The sequence below is a fragment of the Magallana gigas genome, chromosome 1, assembly GCF_963853765.1.
Source record: "Magallana gigas chromosome 1, xbMagGiga1.1, whole genome shotgun sequence".
Taxonomy (NCBI): domain Eukaryota; kingdom Metazoa; phylum Mollusca; class Bivalvia; order Ostreida; family Ostreidae; genus Magallana; species Magallana gigas.
Genome location: NC_088853.1, coordinates 55,119,730 through 55,125,729, shown reverse-complemented (window position 1 = coordinate 55,125,729; position 6,000 = coordinate 55,119,730).

Below are 6,000 nucleotides of genomic sequence, written 5' to 3'. Positions count from 1 at the left end.
GACATCAGTGTTAACTCCAGTCTAGAACAGACTTTCGAAGATATCGTCAAAGTAGTGATCATCCTGACTAATAATGATGCTTAGAGCGAAATTATGACGATATGACAAATTCAAAAACACCAGGGCTGACGAGAGATATTTTTGACAAGAAAAGGAAACTAATTAACAAACACGTGAAAAAGAAAACGGACGATTTTTGTAACATTTAATGACATTTCCCAGAACTGTGACAGTACCCGGAATGAAGAAGACTTTCACGCGTGTTGAGTAGACATTGAACTTGCATTTAACGAAAAACACTGCGATGTACATAACTATGTTTAATTCATGATTGAAATGTTTATATTATCAATCTGCAATAAACTCACAAATTACAGTATATTGGGATATTTTTTTGAATTTTTAAAAAAATAATTATAAAACAACAAATACTCACGACACAATAGGAACTGGCAAAAGAAATAGTTATCAAGAGGATACCAGTGATGTCTGGAATGTATATGATGCTTTACTATAGCTAAGCAGACAGCTATTTAATAATAAATTTTATTTCAGATAATACTTAAAAATCTAGATTATATGTCACAAATGATTAGGATCCGATTTCATCAATATTTAAGGTTTCAGGTATATAAATGTTCATGTGCTTAAATCGAAACTGACGATTCGTGGTAAATGATGATAATCCAACTCCAACTATTGCTTACATTGTACCGTTAAAAAAAACGACAACCTCTTGCTCACTGTTAATACATTCCATTTCACATTTTCATTAATTGTGGATGTAAATGCTGACACATTTCATATGCATTGTTTAATTTTCTAGATACTAGTATTATTTGCCTTCATTGTTTGCACTGTATTGGAGATACCGACTTTCAAACCTTAGATATGCCTGACGTCAGACAATAAACACATTAGTGATAAAAGGATGGGATTACACCAAGCGCTGCCTCTATATGTTGCAGGTATCCAAAGTCAGGCCACATTCAAACATGTCCCGCTCCACGATAACCCAATACAGAATAAACCATGGAAAACGCAAAGGGTAACTCCATCCCTATTTCAGTTCTAGAGTTGTACCTGTTGACGGTTGTCATGATGATGATGAAGGAGATGCTTGTGACAGTGACCAGTGGATATGTCCACTACAGTATCCTATCGACATGCCATTTCATCTATGACCTCTTTATGCGATCTGTTCGGTGTAGTTCTGTCATACAGACTCAGCCCTGTTAAGCCTACAACAGTCCAGAATGCATAGGAGAATCGGTCTGAAGGAAAAAACCTTATAGTTTATAGGAAATCTAGAGTACCGGAGACTTGAACCCTCAACAAGGCCCTGCTACTCGTCTGCCTGAAACAACGGTTGGGCTTCACTCTCAGCTGCCTTAAGTTAAAGGAGCCTTTCACAAGGGGAATGTAGCAAAAACTAAAGTCCCTCTGCGGCCGAGTGGAGGAAATAATTCAGAGAGCATGCGAGACAACGACGTTACGTGAGAAGAGTAAGCCGCTTGGTGGGAAAGCGGAGACGGATGTGCAGTCTGTACTTGGAGAACAACACGTCGGATAACAACAGACCAGAGGCCGGCTTGGAAGCTGGGAGCTTTTACCTCTTGTAGAGAACAGTACTCCCAAAGAAGCTAGAGACTGCCAACAAGCTCTGTAGTAAAAGATCCTGTGACTGCCAGAACTGCAAGAGAAAAATGATGAAACCCTGGCAAGGAGAAACTAAAATTGCGTGCGCAATAGCATTCTCAATGTCTGACCAGTGACTCCTCTGCGCACCTAGATGAGACGCTCAGAGACTATTCAGCAGTGATTGGCACTGAAAAAAAGAAAAAGTGCTTTATTCATAAGGTAAGGAATCTACAGAAGAACGTCAGAAACACAAAACTTGGGGTCGAGAGTTATACAAATATTGAATACCATTAGCAACGTGATTTTTCTATCTTTATTGAAGTAAATACATATATATTAAAGTAACAAAGGCTATCAACCTAATAGAGATGAGGTAGAGAAACCTGGCTGTCGAGTCTGCATCACGCAAGAACGGTACGGGTTAACGATATATGCTATTAATCAACGCCAAAGGCTAAATTGAACGAAGGTTTGACTGCAGTCCACATTGAGATAATTCTCGAATTTGAACATTGATTGAATGCCTATAGAGAGTCGTATATATCAAAGATTGTAGAATATTTAAATTTAAGCAGGTTAGCAAACAGTTCAACCCAACCGGATACTTCTTATCCCTGTTACCACGTATACATGACGTACAACTTGTTAACTTTTAGCCACGCGTCTTTTTGTTAACTCGTTCTTTCTATTATTTCTATCCTGATTTACTTAAAACAGAGTAGCGTTTTGAGGTTGAATAACACATAATAATTAAATAGCTAGCCTCGGATCGAAACGACATTTCGTTTAAATAAAAACACTTTATAGCCGAGTGGATAAAAATGTCGGGCTAGTGATCCGTACATCCTGAGTTCGAATCTCGCAGGAGCTTTTGTAGTTCAGTGCTGATTCAACTGCCTGTGCTGAAGACATATAACAGTAATGGTTTAATAAACATGAACGTACAAGTTTGGGTAGGAAATGCAAATGTATTGCGATTTTTAAGCGATATGAGCCGCAATGTTGCTTCCTCTTACATAATTGAATCGACGGGAATTTTTACAATTCAAGAAATCTATATATAGAAACACAGTATCGTGTGTAAGAGTCAGAGAGTTGTGAACTGACTGGTTCTCTACTTCAGCTGATCTACGACAAGGAAACAACTTATCACCGAACCTCTTTGCTCTTTTCATCAACGATCTCGCGAAATTAAAGAACTGATGAAAGATTTAAAGGTGGGCGAAATCAACTTAAGTATTTTATTATATGCTGATGATATTGCTCTTCAACCCGACTCAAAAGAAAATTGGCAAATCAAACTGGTATATCTATAGTCTGTCCCAAGTTATTGCTTCCATCGCTTTTTGATGATTTTTAATAAAATTACACATACCTGTGAAAGAAATACAGTTGAAACCGTTAAATGGGAATATATCCAAGATATCTTCATTGAACAATTATCCCTTTCCACTCAGAAAAATTCAGAGGAACGAAAACAGATTCCTTACGGAGATTTATAATGGGGAATGTTTACATCTTTTCTCCATTCGGAATACACTCGGAATACATCGCGCAATTTTTAACGTTATCATCCGGGCTTATTAATGGCTGTTTCAATGCAAAATCTCCGTAGACTTTCTATTTCGGGATGTGTATTGAAACCTGAAGCGGTAGAGGGGGCGTTTCAAAACAGATAATCTGGACATTTTTTATATTAGTGGATGGACGTAGTTTGAGCACAAAGGTATTTACTATTATTGAAATATCAAGCAAAAAGTGGTGGAAGCAAAAACTAGGGACAGAGTATAGATGGACATCACGCATTACATCACTATTTGAATCTATGAATCCGTCTTATATTGATGATATTTTATCAGTTTGTGATGTTAATGGTTTTGGAAACAAGCTGTTACTTATAAAATTGAATGGTTAGAAGAGATAAACCAACTACCAAAATTGCGATTTTATAAAAGCATGAAAACAAATTTAAAACTCAAAATTACCTTAAATTGAACATTTCCAAATCTCAAAGATCTATTTGGGCACAATTCAGATGTGGGATACTCCCAATTAGAATTAAAACGGGGTGATATAAGGGAGAACCTCTCGATAAAAGAATATGTAATTTTTGTGTATTAAATGAAATAGAAGACGAGAGTCATTTTCTGGTGAATTGTGCAATGTATTCTGATTTTAGAAGGGCATTACTCAATAATGCAGGATATAATCCAACACTAGTAATGTCAAATTTATACTACTAGTATTTGTTTTCTACTGTCAAATTTTCCGAGACAAACCTCTAAATATTTACTTGAATCTTACCTCTACAGACAATCATTATTGTATAAAGAAATGCAATGCGTAATATGTGTGTATATTTTTTATTAGGGCCCCGCAAGGATTTGCGGGTGCCCTATAGTAATCACTCTGTCCGTCCGTCCTTCTGTCCGTCCGTCTGTCACTCTTCCGTCCACAAATTTCCTGTTTTTTTCTAATAACTTTTTTTTATGGTTGCCCAATCAAGTTCAAATTTGGTATGGTAGTTCAGTAGGCAGAAATACATATTTTGATGCTAAGTTTGGTTCTCTATGTCTTCTGGTTTGGAGCTGGGGTGGTGGGGTAGATTGTTAACTATGCAAAAGAATGAATGGGCAAAGAGAGATAACTGCTTAGAATGAATGAGCAAAGAGAGATAACTGCTGAGAATGTTACCATTGTATACATGGAAGGCTGTGCAATATTTGTCCTTTGGGATGAATTAACCTTCCACAGGAAGAAAATCCTAAGCTTTATCTTTATCTGTCACAATGAGATTAATTACTGCACTGCCTGTGTCTGCAAATGAACTTTGTTTTGAAGTTAAGGTCAATTTTGAATGATATGTAGTATTGTGTACATTCTTTGAAATATGGATTTAAAATATAATATTCATATTTTATTTTGGTTAAAATACCGTACACAATGATTTATAATAATTTTATTGAATTCTAAAATCAAGATACATATTAAGATATCCGTTTTCACTATTTTATTTTTTAATTATTTATTTTATTTTTTTCTGCATTAATGCTGTTAATTTTAGCAGGTAATCAGATAATAAACCCATTCTGTCATTTCTGAAAAACCACTAAGGCTCAAGAAAAAAACACTTTAATTGTTGGATGAAAATCATATCCAACTACAAATCACGAGATCCTATATATTCCAGTTCTTTACATCTTCTGCAGGGCATTTATTTTTCATCATTGTTAATATAAAGAGGATGGAATTCAAAGTTTTTTTCACTTCTCTATATTAATTGTAATAGCGGGGCCCTTCCTGACTGGTCAGTTTTCTAGTTGTATTTGCAGTGACTTCCTCATATATCTCTCTGATATTTTCTGCGTACTTCTGCTCGACCCTTACAAAGTTCAGTAGCTGCCTCTGTATCTGTCGAGATGCAACAGGGACATCTACTGAGAGTAGTGTCCAAACTTTACACCAACAATGTCCGATGAGTTTTTGAGGTGGTTAGCTACATTCGCAAAACAGATAGTTTTTGTTCATGACAACAATAAATCAAGACTAATATGTTAGGCAATTGGTGCGAAATGCCGACAAAAATACTGGTGTTATTGTCATGCAAAGTTACCCACAACAGGTTTAATGATGTAACAAACTTCGACAGAAACTGTTGATTTTCAAATGAAAATGGTTATAATAATGATAGCTTTACCTTCTAATATCCCATTTGCTCCATCAGGAGTTAACCCTTTACGGTTTTCTTTATACATGTATAATCTTTCATTTTGAAACTCTCCTCATCATAAAATCTTCAAAACAGTATTTAAAATGTATATCATTTAAAAAAGGAAAGTCATAATAAATGCTTGTTTGCTTGAAAATATTTAGTTATCATTTGATTTTAAAATATTTATAAAATTCATTAAATTCGCATAGTTCCAAGGTCTACCCTCATCCCTGCACTTTTAACTATAACTCTTTTAGCTTTGGATGATAATGAAGACAGTTACATTTGATCCTCAGTCCTACATAAACATGATATATAAATGAACAAAATAGTGTTTATTTAAAGTTATGTAACATTCATTATACACATTTGTAAACTGTCTACAAACTATAAGATAGGATTTTGGCATAAAAAATTTTATTGGTGGTGTATGCCAATACCACAAACAAAACTATATTAAAACTCGCCATTTTAACCATGGAATACCCTGTGTGTTAAACAGTGTTGTGGTCAAAGTCCCATACCTCCAACAAAAAGTATCGACCAATGCTGATTTTCAAACTTGACCAAAGTATTAGTGGTATAAACATTTGGTATAAATTTAATGAAAATCCCTCAAAATTTGTAGGCATGAGAGCGCTTACAAG